This window comes from Heptranchias perlo, chromosome 12, assembly GCF_035084215.1.
Source record: "Heptranchias perlo isolate sHepPer1 chromosome 12, sHepPer1.hap1, whole genome shotgun sequence".
NCBI classification, from domain to species: Eukaryota; Metazoa; Chordata; class Chondrichthyes; order Hexanchiformes; family Hexanchidae; genus Heptranchias; species Heptranchias perlo.
Window position 1 is genome coordinate 20,255,907 of NC_090336.1, and position 15,103 is coordinate 20,271,009.

The window sequence follows — 15,103 nt, forward strand, 5'->3', positions numbered from 1 at the left end:
CTCTGATGTTTTGGCTCTGTATCCCAATATACTATTAGTTTTTAATTACTTCACATTATCTAGACACTGAAAGTGATGAGTCTATTATCCAGGTCCCTTTCTAATTCAATTTAATTAATTGTACATTAGTGATTTCTTTCAACCAACATGTGTTTATTTTACATTTCTCAGTGCTAAATTTCACTTGCCATCTGTCTGCCCAACTGAGTAACCAATCCCACGACTTTTGCATCCTCTGTCTCCATTATCTTCCCTATTTTAGAAAATTTAACAAGCTTACAATTGGTTTTGGTATTCAAGTCACTTATGTACATTAGAAACAACAGGGGTTCCAGCACTGGCCTGTAAACACCACTCAACAACTGCCCCCAGACTAACCTCTTATGGGTACTCTGTTTTCTTTGTTTTAACCTTTGTTCTTATCCAGTTCAGTTTAATTAGAAGTCTTTCATATAGAACTTTGTTAAATTCTTTGTGAAAGTCCAAGTGCACTGGGATATATTTTTGTCTTTACTGCCTGGATGTCAAGCATCATCTGGGCAAAGCACAGAAGAGAAAATCTGGTGAAGAGGATCGCACGCCCATCACAGAACGCGTTGGGTTTCTCTCCATCAATTTCATGCAAGCCTCCCAATTAGATTTTCCTTTCTGCAATTTGCCCAGGCGATGTTTAACACACAGGTAGTAAAAACAAAATCTACCCACTGTGTCGGAATTTTACCATGGGGTAGATTTTTGGTTACACCATCTGGGCGGTAATCTGGCGGAGTGGATTGCCTGCCCGTTATAGAACCCGCCTGATTTTCATTCCATTAATTTCAATGGAATGAAAATCGGGTGTGTTTTACAACAGGAAGAACAGGAAGTTCTGGTGGTGAAGACAAAAATCTACCCCAATGTGTTTTATTTATATCATCCTCAAAGATGTTGCGGTTTGTCAGGTTTTTTAATCTGTGCTGGCTATTGCTATACAGATACTCCTCCTGCCTACTCTTTAAAATTGCTTCTAGTATTTTATTGATGAATGGCTAGTTGCTGGGTCAGATTTTTTTTAATACAGCTACTACAATTGCTTGCTTCCAGTCCTGCAGAACCTAGGCAGTGCAGAGATTCCTCCATGATGACAGCCAATGCCCCACAAATTTCCTTCCTATTCCTTCTGGACCCTGGGAAATCATAGAATAATACACATTTTGGTAAAGAAGACAACCATTTGGCCCATCAACATGTGCTGCTGCCCATTTCACTGCTCTTTCTCCATACACTTTAATAAGTGTTTATCTAATTCCCTCTTAAACATTGTGTTATTCTAATAATTCCATGTGTGCAATAATTCCTTCTAACCTTCCCCTTTGTGCTTTTAGAAGTAATCATGAGATTATGCCCCCCTCATTACTGATTCACTGATTAGTGGAGATAATCTTTTGCGACTTACTCCCTCAAATCCTTTCATAATTTTGAACACTTGTGTTAGATCCCCACTTAACCTCTCTGCTCCACTGAATTTAGCCCGATTTTAAGTCCCTCATCGTGACTATTTCTTTGAATATTTAGTGTGATCCTTGTGATTCTACATTTCACTTTTTCCATAGTTCCTATATCCTTTCTATAACACAATACCCAAAATTGTGCACAGTACTTCAACTGCAACTTAATCAATATCTTATAAAGACTCATCGTCAGTTCCAGCTTTTTTATTCAATGTCCCACATAGTAATTTCAGCAAGAGGAAAGTTAATAAATAAGATTTTTTTTATATTCAGTATACAATTATCATACTTCAGGCCTAGAAATTGGCCCATGAAGTGCCCATTTTTCGGGTGCTACTCGGACTGCTAAGGGCCCAAATTGGCAGGCAGGAAGCGTGTGCATATTTCCGGTCGGAGGTGCTCTGCATGCCATATTGGGAAAGGACAAAGTCCTTTACCGATGCCTGGCTAGTGTTAGGTCCTTTGCATATGCAAATAAGGGGCCTTATGCCGGTTTGAGGCCTCCTCTCCAAAATTGGTTTGCCCTGAGGCAGACAGCTGCACTCAGGGACACCAAGTCTAGGGATCGCCTGTTAGGCCCAACCAAGAAGGTAAATAACTTACCTGACTGTGGAGCTGGGAGGAGCAGGGGTGTTTATCCTGACCCCACATTAAAAGAATTAAACGCCGGTGACCCTGACCCCCACCTTTCCGGCCCTCTATCTCCTGTTCCCGACCCCCAATCTACCAACCCCAACCACTGATCTCCCAGACCTGCCTCCCATCTCCCTCACCATACCCGACTCCAATCCATGGCCCGAATCCTCACCCAACCCTGATTCTGGGCCCAATCCCCGGCCCGACCCAGACTTCCAGATCTACTTACCTGAGGGCTGCTGCGGAATTAGCAGCAGCCTTGTTTTTCACTACTCTTCGCCAGCGGGCTCTGGTGCCATGCCGGCTCCATTATAATGAGACCAGAGCCCCACTATCTGAGGAGCCTGAGTACTCACCATTCAGACACAGGAAATGTACCCAAAAATGGGAGTGCCTGAATTTCTGGGTCTTAATGCCCAACAAGACTTTGACAGAGATTCTGTTTTGTAGCTTGTGATGTAGAAGACCCAAGGTTCCCCAATCTGTTCACCCATCACCCCTGTGCTCGCTGAACCTACATTGGCTCCCAGTCTGGCAAAGTCTTGATTTTAAAATTCTCATCCTAGTGATCAAATCCCTCCATGGTTTTGCCCCTCCCTATCTCTGTAACCTCCTTCCACCCTACAAACCTCTGAGATCTCTGCTTTCTTCCAATTCTGGCCTCTTGAGCATCCTCGGTTTTCATCGCTCCACCATTGGCAGCCGTACCTCCAGCTATCGAGATCCTAAGCACTGGAATTCCCTCCCTAAACTTCTCCTCCTCTCCACCTCTCTGTCCTCCTTTATGTCGCTCCTTCAAACCTACCTTTTTGGCCAAGCTTTTGGTCACCTGTCCTAATTATGTGGCTCGGTGTCAAATTTTGTCTGCTAACACTCCTGTGAAGCACTTTGGGATACTTTTACTATGTTAAAGGCGCTATATAAATGCAATTTGTTGTAGTTGCCAGGGACAGTGGCAGTTGTTTTTCTTACAAAATGTTTTGTTGGATTTCTGACCTGCTCTATTTTTTCTCGCTGTTTCTATTTCTCATTTACAAAAGTGCCCTGAAGGTGTAATTTTGTGTGTACTACATAAGAACATAAATCGTGTCAACTCAAACTCTTCAACAAGTTTGAACAGCTCCAGCAAACGACACAGGGACGAGATTTTATCTTTTGGGTGGCCGAGCAGAACGCACCGGCTGGCCACCTGAGCCAGGAGCGAAGAAGCCAGAGCTATGTTGTGGGTCAGGCCTCAATTAAATAGAACCAGTGAACTGTGGGCGCCAAACAGGTGTTCCACTGCAGCTTACCGAATTTGGGCCAGTGCAATATTGGGCAACCTGAATGCTGCCCGATAGCAAAGTAAGTACTGGAGAGAGGGGGGAGACTATATTATTTTTGTGGGGCCTGGAGGAATACTCCTGCTCCTTGTGGCTCCACAAAAATAATTTAAAACTTACATTTTTGGGGCCTCTTATATCCAATTATATCATACCCACTGCATTCCCTTTGGCTATATCCTCGATAGACTTCCTCAAAGAATTTAATTAAGTTAGTTGACCATGACCTGCCTTTTATAAATATGTGTTGACTGCACTTGATTGGCCCATAACTTTCCAAAGAATTTTAGAAAATTATAGTTGGTACTTTTGCTGTTTCATCACTAATCTCCAAAAATATTCTGGGTTGTGGACCACCTGCATCTGGTGGTTTATCAACTTTAAATCCCAGTACTGCTTTCAATATCATTTCCTATTTAATATTTATATATTAGTCACCCTCCTGTGTAAGTAGAGGTGAAATACTTGTTAAGTGTGTCTGCCATTCTTTTATTCTCTACTACAAGAATCTCTTGTTTGTCCCTTAGATGCTCATCTGCCTGATGGATCTGTTAGTATTAAGGCCCCTTAATTTATCAAGTATCTCTGCCACACTAACTTCAAATCGTTCTCAGACGGCAAGGCCCTGAAATACCATGGGAGTTGTATCCCCACTCTCCTGCTGTGACTTCAACAGGAGACCGGCAGAACCCTACAAGGAAACAAAGGAGACCTGGTTACCTCAGGACTCCACCATTTCTGGAAGTTTCAGGGATGCCTTGTAACTTCTGTCCGCCCCATACAAAGCAAATGATGAATCAGGAATACAGCCAGTGGTGGGGACTCCCTTAACTCAGGGACTCACTAAATTAGTTCCCACTTCTGAGGCTTACTGGGGTCATGGTGTAGGGTGACGAGAAAGATGAAGCATACCAGTTGAGACAACGGTGTATGTGAGACACGCTGATAGGGTCCAGACCTCTGAAGAAGTAAATATAATTAAAAGCAAATTCCAGGGTCCCTGCAGGCAGTGCGCTGACCAGAAGGAGCAGTGTTCAGGATCCCTGCAGGCAGTGCAGTGTCCAGAAGGATCAGTGTCCAGAGTCCCTGCAAGCAGTGCACTGACCAGAAGGAGTAGTGTCCAGAGTCCCTACAGACAGTGGTGACCAAAGGAGCAGTGTTCAGAGTCCCTGCAGACAGTGGTGACCAAAGGAGCAGTGTCCAGAGTCCCTGCAGACAGTGAAGTGACCAAAGGAGCATTGTCCAGAGTCCCTGCAGACAGTAAAGTGACCAAAGGAGCAGCATCCAGAGTCCCCGCATGCACTGCACTGACCACAAGGACTAGTGTCCAGAGTCCCTGCAAACAGTGCACTGACCAGAAGGAGCAGTGTCCAGAGTCCCTGTACAGTGCAGTGACTAGAAGCAGCAGTGTCCAGAGTCCCAGTAGACAGTGCACTGACCAGGAGTAGTGTCCAGAATGCCTACAAGCAATGCAGTGACCAGAAGGAATAGTGTCCAGAGTCCTCGCAACCACTACAGTAACCAGGAACTGCTTTTGATCAGCTATTTGCGCAAGTACCCAGGGACTTGTATGAACACCAATGTCGGAAATACACAGGTGTATGCAGTCAGCTGGCTGCCCTCTCTGCCAGACTCCTGGAAGAATGGGCTAGAAATCTATGAACAGGAAAAAATATATGGATAAAATTTGAGAGGGAAAAGGGGGAAAGTACAAATACAGTTACAAACTGCAGTAAAATAGCATTTTGTGAATTTATAATAAGCCATTACAGCATCCACAACAACACATATAATACAAATTGCTTACTTTTTTGTGACAAGTGCTTCATTGAAGTTCTGTATAATATTTTAACTTTTCATATTTCACTTTTCCTTTTGCATATCCTTTTAAGAAAAATTTAATAGCTCAAGTGATCTGTGAATGCATCTCTGCTCTCCAGAACCCAAAGAGTTAAGACCCTGGACAAGATTGAATGTAGTGCAGTTGCTCTTTGGCTTAATCTTTGTTAATGGCTTCTTTTGGTTTTGCTTAATTTTAAATAGAAGTTTAAACACCACAGTCAAAATGGAGTTTGCATCTTCATTGAAAATTAGCATGGTGGCTTGCAAATAAAATGTCTGGTTTACTGCCACAGTAGCTCTTGAAAGGGGACAAAATATTTTGACATGTTGATATCATGATTAAAAAGTTAAGAGATGATGGGGTGAAATTGGGCCGTGTAGCACTCGTTTTTTTAGGCACTACGCAGACAACTAAGCCTCAAAAATGGGGTCCGAGATCCACACGTGCACCTCCGATTGGAAGTGCGCAGGTTGTCATCTTGGTAAAGGGGTTTCCGCGCACACCCTACGACCACCGACAGCATGCAGAGTAAGGAAATTATGCCGCGAATCAGTGGGCAACGCTGATTTGAAGGCAATTCTGCTATTTTGGAACTCCACACGCCATCCAACACACTGTCTTGACCTCGCACAGCTAAACGTGACTTAAAAGGCATGAAGGATCCCCCACCAGCGGTATTTAAAGGGATCATGCAGGAGTTGCAGGTTAGTTGCTGGATTATTTCTTCTGGCTGCTGGTGCAATTGTATGTGTTTTTGAAGGTTTCCCATACTTGAATAAAGTTTCAATACTCTACAGGGAGTGGGCTGGCTGGCTGACAGGCAACTGCAAGGGCACTGGCCGAGTGGCAGGAGTGGGAACAGGAATGCTGTTATCCTGAGAAAGGACAGCAGGTTTGTGCTCCATGGAGCCACTGTCACTTGCTGCCTCCTGTTATGTGCTACCTTCTCCTGCAAGAAAGAGGGAAGTATGTCAGTGAGTGTCCTGCAAGGTGTTTGGGTGATGTGGCTGTCATGGATGAATAGCTACCATGTGTGTGAACTAGAATTGTGGGTGTGAGGCTTGTAACAGTGCTAAGTGTGTGAGGGTGAGATAAAGTATATGATTTGAACAGTTGAGTACTGATTGAAAGAGATTGTTGGTAGGTGAGTGATGGGAGTGTAGTGCATTGAGCAGTGGATAACGCTAATGGTGCAGCTGGTAGAATATGCCACTTACAGTTTGAACTCACTTACCTTGACAACTTGTGTTAAATCATTGAACTTCTTCCTGCACTGCATCCATATTCTTGGAGCTATGCTGGTGGCATTTATTACCTCCGCTACTTCCTCCCACTGCCTCTTGAACATGTGTCTGGAGGGCCTCCTGCCCCCCTGTGGATACAGGATGCCCCTCCTTCTCTCCACCTCTTGCACAAGGCCTCTAGTGCATCATCAGAGAACCTTGGTACACGTTCTCTTACAGGCACAGCCATTCTTCAAAGTATTAGAGCACTGAATCACTTCACAAACGACTCCCATCACCTCTTGCAGCCACAGTGCACCTCTCCTTTAAAAGGTTATCCAATTTAACCCCCATAATATGACGAGTGCATCCTGTAATTCCATCCAGATGGGCTATGAGAAGAAGGCTGCTTGCTTTTGATCAGAAAAATGACTTAAGTTAAAAGTGTTTTACACCAGGGTGTGATTAAAATTTACCTAACATTTATGAGTGAAATGTACCTAATGTCTATTGTGGTTTAAAATTATGTCAAAGTCCCCAACCCAGAAAATGTATATTTACAATCCTCATCTACACCTCCCATTGGTCATCCTCGTGCCTTTTTGTGTACCAGCTGTAAAGATTGATCAGCCGATCACCTTTATCAGACTATACCCTTCAAAATAAGGCATTATTTATAAAAAAAACAGCACATTTTATGTGTTAGTAGTTTGCGTTGCGTTGCCGCAGATCACAGGGATGAACTAAGCTCTGTAAAGTTGCACTTACATATTTTGTACTAATACTACATTCTGCTTTTCATTGAGGAATAACATTGCTTATTTCTTTGTGACAAATGCTTCATCTGAAGTTCTGTGAGAGGTGCCAGCCTTGGCTCAGTGGTAGCGCTCATTTTTGACTCCGAAGACTGTGGGTTCAAGCTCCACTTCAGGACTGTGCATGTAATCCAACCTTAGTGCAATAGTCAGGAAATGTTGCACTGTTAGAGGTGCAGCACTGTTGGGTGAGACATTAAACCAAGACCCTTCTGCCCTCTCGGGTAGACATAAAAGATCCAAAGACGAGCAGAGGAGCTCTCCTGGTGTCCTAGTCAACATGTGTTCCTTAACCGACATCACGAAAAGAGATTATCTGGTCATTTATTTAATTGCTGTTGACCTACAACTGGCGTAAGACCCTATTTTGCATGGCAAAGCAGCCTGATGCCTGTTTCAGGCGGGCGAGGTGCTCATCCATTTACAGGCCCATCTGAATATTGCATTAGGCGGGCCTTGGGCATCAATGGAGTGGCTGAGGTCCTCCCACTCCCCACCCACCTCATGATTTTCAAAACTGGCCACCCGTTTTTTCAGGTGTAAAATGGGCGGCTGTGTCCACAGCCTTTTCGGGGAACAAGTTCAAGATTTCCACTAGCCTTTGTGTGAAAATGTGCTTCCAGATTTCACTCTAAGATTAAGATTATGCCCAATCTCAGGATTCTCCCACCAGAGAAAATAATTTCTCTGTCTCTACCCTGTCAAAACACTTTATCATTTTAAAGACCCCAAATAGATTACCCCTTAACCTTCTAAAGTCAAGGGAATACAAATCAAATGCAACATAGCCTCATAATTTAACCCTTTAAGCCCTGGTATCATTCTGATAAATCTGCGCTGTACCCCCTCCAAGGCCAGTATTTCTTTCCTGAGGTTCGGTACCCAAAACTGAACGTAGTACTCCAGACAGGGTCTGACCAAGGCTCTGTACAACTGAAGCATCATTTCCTCACTTTTGAATTCAAACCCTTTGAGATAAAGGCCAACATTCTATTCGACTTTTTGATTACACTTTGTACCTGTGCACTAGTTTTGGTGATTTGTGCACATGAACACCCAAATTCCTTTACTCCTCCAAAACTCCTAATCTCTCACCATTAAGAAACTATTCTGATTTGTCTTGTTCAGATCCAAAGTGGATGACCTCACACTTCCCCACATTGAACTCCATCTGCCATAGTTTTGCCTATTATAGAGCCCATCTGCCATAGTTTTGCCTATTATAGAGCATAAAGCATCAAAACTGACACCACTGTGCACATTACACTCTTATTACCCACATATCAAATGGGACCAGACACTATGTATGGTGGAGATAACAGTCTAAGATTCCAGATGATGTCTACCATCTGTATGGCTTGTCCAGATCTCTTCTACAGTTTTTTCAATTTATATTATTACATCAATACACAATCTGTCCTTTATTTCAGTAAGTACAATGCGTGTCCAAGAGCAGACACTGAGCCACACGAGCCATACAGTACCAGATAGGAATTCTTCTTCTCTTTAACCTCATGCATATTGTACATGTACAGGAACTAACACTGAGATGCATATGTCATATACTACCAGACAGGAGTGACTGATTTCCTATTACCTGATGTATACTGCACCTGTGCAGAGGCAAACATTGAGCTAGACATGAGCTGTACAATATCAAATAGGAGTACATTGTTCCCTCTACCTGATGTGTATTGTACAGATTCAGGAACTGTCCCTCTAGATTGGAAAATTGCACATGTCACTCCACTTTTTAAGAAAGGAGAGAGAGAGAAACCGGGGAATTATAGACCAGTTAGTCTAACATCTGTTGTGGGGAAAATGCTGGAGTCTATAATTAAGGATAGGGTGACTGAACACCTCGAGAATTTTCAGTTAATCAGTGAGAGCCAGCATGGATTTGTGAAAGGTAGGTCGTGCCTGACAAACCTGATTGAATTTTTTGAAGAGGTGACTAAAGTAGTGGACAGGGGAATGTCAATGGATGTTATTTATATGGACTTCCAGAAGGCATTTGATAAGGTCCCACATAAGAGACTGTTAGCTAAGTTAGAAGCCCATGGAATTGAGGGAAAAATACAGACTTGGTTAGGAAGTTGGCTGAGCGAAAGGCAACAGAGAGTAGGGATAATGGGTAGGTACTCACATTGGCAGGATGTGACTAGTGGAGTCCTGCAGGGATCTGTCTTGGGGCCTCAATTATTCACAATATTTATTAACGACTTTGATGAAGGCATAGAAAGTCTCATATCTAAGTTTGCTGATGACACAAAGATTGGTGGTGTTGTAAGCAGTGTAGATGAAAACATAAAATTACAAAGTGATATTGATAGATTAGGTGAATGGGCAAAACTGTGGCAAATGGAATTCAATGTAGACAAATGTGAGGTCATCCACTTTGGATCAAAAAAGGATAGAACAGGGTACTTTCTAAATGGTAAAAAGTTAAAAACAGTGGATGTCCAAAGGGACCAAGGGGTTCAGGTACATAGATCATTGAAGTGTCATGAACAGGTGCAGAAAATAATTAATAAGGCAAATGGAATGCTGGCCTTTATATCTAGAGGACGAGAGTACAAGGGGGCAGAAGTTATGCTGCAGCTATACAAAACCCTGGTGAGATCGCGCCTGGAGTACTGTGAGCAGTTCTGGGCACCGCACCTTCGGAAGGACATATTGGCCTTGGAGGGAGTGCAGCGTAGGTTTACTAGAATGATACCCGGACTTCAAGGGTTAAGTTACGAGGAGAGATTACACAAATTGGGGTTGTATTCTCTGGAGTTTAGAAGATTAAGGGGTGATCTGATCGAAGTTTATTAGATATTAAGGGGAACAGATGGGGTGGATAGAGAGAAACTATTTCCGCTAGTTGGGGATTTTAGGAGTAGGGGGCACAGACTAAAAATTAGAGCCAAACCTTTCAGGAGCGAGATTAGAAAACATTTCTACACACAAAGGGTTGCAGAAGTTTGGAACTCTCTTCCGCAAACGGCAATTGATACTAGCTCAATTGTTAAATTTAAATGTGAGATAGATAGCGTTTTGGCAACCAAAGGTATTAAAGGATATGGGCCAAAGGCAGGTATATGGAGTTAGATCACAGATCAGCCATGATCTTATCAAATGGCGGAGCAGGCACGAGGGGCTGAATGGCCTACTCCTGTTCCTATGTTCCTATGTACAGGAGCTGAGCTGTGGGCTGTCCTGTAACATAGTCTGACATTATATAAGTCCACTGTGATGTGGTTGCAACACCCTCCACTTTACAAACTTCCTGTTGTAACCCCCTCCAATATTACAAACTTCCAACAGTATTACATATGCAGTTATTAGAAACCTTTCTCACAGACACCTGCCTCGCTGTAAAATACTCTGATATTATAGAGAGCGAAACAGAGATAGAAATGCATATGGAGATAGGGAGAGAGAGAAATAGGGAGTGAGAGAGAAAATGAGTGAGGTAGGGAGAGAAAGTGATCGAGGCGGAGAGAGACATCAGAAAAGCAGAATGAGAGAGATAGATATTAAGGAGGAGAAATAGGGGGCGCGATAGAAATGGAGGGATACAGAGTGATATAGAGAGATAAAGAAATTGAGTGGGGAACAGAAGTAGGAAGACAGGTAGAGAAAAGGAGATAGGGAGTGAGATATTGAAAAAGAGAGAGATATAGAGGGAGAAAATAGTGTAAAAGAGAGATAGGTAATGGGAGAGACAGAAATAAATAGAAGGCTTAAGATCTATATTCTTTTTTGTGTATTATGCTTTATCCATTCACCTCTGGGATATTGTACAGATGACCTCTGGTATTAGTGCTTACCATATTCATGTCTTGGTCCTGAACAGGCTTGAGCTGAAGCAGCTGGAATGCATCCTCACACTCTGACCCACGTCCAAGCAAAGCAGCGACCTTCAGCACGCTGAGGCCAATCACCTTCTATAGCAGGACCATGTGATATGGATGAGTATCCAGTCAATAAAAATGTCAGCTGTGATTAAACCTTTTTTCACAGTACGAGAGCAGCAGCTACCTCACTGAGAGAGCTCCACACCCAGAGGCAGTCATATTAATACTGGATTGTAATAGGATTAACTATAGATGAGAAGCACAAATAATGTGAAGATTATGTGAATAATAAATCATTTTTTGTTATTGCTATCCTAACTACATGAAGCTTTCCCTTCTGAATCTTAATATTTACTGTGTGGGAAAAATACCTGATTGAGTGACACTGGCAATACTAATACATAGGATCCAAGGCAAGTGCTGAGAGCGTCGCTTATTTAAAAACAGAACAAAAAAAAACGCCCACATTCTCCTCAGCATTCATCGTTCCTTCAGATTCCCATTAGCGTCCCTTTCCCAATAGAGAGCAAGGTTCCCATCAGGACCACTTTAAAAACAAAGGGGGTAATTTTGACTTTGGCCAATAATGCAAAATGGGTGATGTTGATCCAGCCGCCCGTTATGGACTTAAATGGAAATAAAAATCGGGAAACATGTATAATGGGCAGCTGCATCAATAGCGCCCATTTTACACTACCATCCAAAGTCAAAATTACCTCCAAACTGTTTCAGTCAAAACTTTGTCCCCTCCTATTCTGAAGATGCTAACTCGCGCTGGGGTACAGTTTCACAGGTGCCCTCAGCACCTCGCCTAAGTGGGTATTTTTCATCTAAATAGTGTCTGTGGGCTATTCAACTGCAGCAGCATCACATCTGATACTGAGTTATCAGCTGATGTCCACATATGCACCCCTCCCAGCAGAGTCACATGGATAGTGATCAGGAACAGGAACCTTAACTGATTTTTCTCTCACTAGCCCAGCTGTGGTACACTCACCATTGCTCCAGTTTAGAACAACTAACCTAGCACAGGCTGAGAATTGGGCCTGGGCCCTTCTGCTCTGTATGGCTCAGGGCCACACTAAGAAATACATATACCTGCTGAGCCATGGGGGAAGCAACCCTCATTTTTTAAGCCAATTTCCCCTTTCTTGATCTCTGGTGTCTTTCCATTCCCCTTTCATGCCACCACTGGCACAGACAGCTGACAGAACACCGGCTCTTGTATCTTGTGCCAATCTCACTCTAAAGGTTACCACAGGAAGAAGCAAAATAGCATGGTGTGGGTTAGCATCTGCTCTCACTTCAATATATTCTCAGGATGTTGCAGATGACATCAGCAATTGAACCTATGTAGCATCATAGTTGTCCATTCATCAACTCTGTGCTGCAGCACAGCAAACTGACTGACACTCCATATTTAGCTTTAAGGGCCATGTTGCATAAAAATTGAGACCCATGGTGGCTTCCCAGCCACTTGCAGTGCCGTTGGGAATTTTGTTCATGAATGAAAACCTTCACTGAGCAGATGAACAACTCCTTCACAGCCTCCCTGCTTAGCCTCAGATTCTGAAAGCACCTGTGACTCTCAGGTTGGTGTGCTTGTGACAGTACACCCAAACGTTGTGCTCTGGTCAGACTTCATGGTTCTCTCCTGATCGGTATGGCTTCGTACCATACTATGCGATACATTTATCCATTGAGCTACTGGAGACACCGACTCCTTATTTTTAAGGCGGTTTCCTTTTTCTCAATCTCTGCTGTCTCCCCATCCCTCTTTCATGCCACCTCTGGATTGACAGCTGGGAGGACACTGGCCCTCTGGCCTTATAACAATCTCACTCTAAAGGTGACCACAGGGAAGCACAGAAGAGCACTGGGACATTTGACATCTCGGCAGCCCTTTCCTATTCTTGTTGGTCCTCATCAGTCAGTTGTAGTGCTAGTGGAACACTCAGTCCAATACCCAGTATAGACAAAATTCTGTGAGGTTGTAACTCAGTTCTGTAGCAGATCACTCACCAGTACAGGCAAGCAGTCTACACCCTCTGCTGCAATACCAGTCTTTAAATGAGAGTTGGAACGCACCAGATACAAAGTGGGAGCCTTGGAAAATGGTGTGAATTTCATTCAACTATCAATTATGCTGGCATTAATGAGCTCAAGAAGGCTAACAAATGATGTCAACTCTATAGTAATAACAAACCACTTTCTCCCTACAATAATAATCAGCGTGCAAGTATGCGGGGTTAAATTTGTGCTGTTTCACACTCCTGATATCACCGATAATATCCATGGCCTTGCACCTCCCTATCTCTGTAACCTGCTCCAGCCTTACAATCCTCTGAGTTCTCTACACTTCTCTAATTGTGGCTTCTTGCGCATCCCAAATTTTAATCGCTCCACCACTGGCATCCATGCCTTCAGCTGCCTAGGCCCTAAGCTCTGGAATTCCCTCCCTAAACCTCTCCACTTCTCTCTCCTCCTTTAAGACGCTTCTTAAAACCTACCTCTTTGACCAAGCTTTTGGTCACCTGTCCTAATATCTCCTTATGTGACTCAGTATCAAATTTTGTCTGATAATGCACCTGTGAAGCACCTTTGGATGTTTTACTACGTTAAAGGCACTACATAATTGCAAGTTGTTGTTGTTATTGTTGTTGTTGATGCCTAATACATGAATAACATAAGCATTCATTGTAATGACAGCAGTAATTTCCAGGCTTTAGTTTCAACAGGCAATGCAGGAAACAGGAAGAGTTTGTAAAACAACAAAGATTCTCTGAATTTCCCCTTCTGCAGCCTGTGGTGTAGCAGTATTGAGCTGCTTAGTACTGAGCTCATCATTTAACACTAAACTCACTTTAATACTGAGCTCAGCAGCTGGATCCAAATACCTGGACTGTTTAGTACTGAGTTCACTGTTTAATAGAATTCACTGTTTATTACTGAGCTCACTGTTTAATACTGAGTTCCTTGTTTATTACTGAGCTCCTTGTTTAACACAGATCACTATTTAATATGGAGCTCAACAGCTGTCCCTGTACTTGTACTGTTTAATACCAAGCTCACTGTTTAACATTGAGTTTACCGTTCAATACTGAGCTTACTGGGGAGGAAAGGACAAAAGGGAATGTCTGTGTTAGGGTGGAGGACAGGAATGATTAAATGACAAAAGCGTTGATGGTACAAGGCAAAAGATAATGGGACAAGTAAAGAAACAAAAGATGGGTCTAGAGGAGCTGTAAATGGCAACAGCAGAACCATTACCAGCACCTGCTGTTGGAAACAATAGGAACACTGCTTATGATCTGAAGTTATTGAAATCAATGTTGAGTCCTGAAGGTTGTAAAGTGCCTAAAATAAAAATGTGGTGCTGTTCCTCGAGCTTCCATTGAGCTTCATTGCAGCAGTAAAGAAGGCCGAGGACAGAAGGGTCAGAGTGCGAGTGGGGCGGGGCATTAAAATGGCAGGTGAACAGAAGCTCAGATCCTAGCACAGACCTTCCCCTTTGTTCTTTCCTCTCCTGCCTCCCCTCCTCTTTCCCTGGCTCTGTACTTACTTAAAAACTGTTAAATCTCAAGTTTCTTCCAGTTCTGACGGATTCTTTCTCCACAGATGCTGCCTGACCTGCTGAGTATTTCCAGAATTTTCTGTTTTTATTTCGGATTTCTAGCATTCCCCAGTATTTTGCTTCTGTTTAATACAGAGCTCACTGTCTAATACAGAGCACACTGTTTAATACAGAGCTCTTCATTTAATACTCACCTCACCATTTAATACTCAACTTATCACCTATTATTGATTTTGCTGTTTGACATAGAGCTCAGCAGCCAGATCTCTGTACCTTTACTGCTAATACAGAGCTCATCATTTAATACTGAATTTATTGTTTGATACTGAGCTCACCGTTTAATATTGAACTTATT

The 15,103-nt window shown here is 43.0% G+C and overlaps 1 long non-coding RNA gene across 1 annotated transcript in view; it reads left to right on the forward strand.

The window, feature by feature from the left end:
* Positions 1–11,440, forward strand: part of LOC137327861 (uncharacterized) — a 68,454-nt gene extending 57,014 nt beyond the window's left edge. The window contains exon 4 of the long non-coding RNA XR_010964564.1: positions 11,174–11,440. This is a non-coding gene — a long non-coding RNA (uncharacterized lncRNA). The remainder of the gene's footprint in view (positions 1–11,173) is intronic.
* The last annotated feature ends 3,663 nt before the right edge of the window (positions 11,441–15,103 follow it).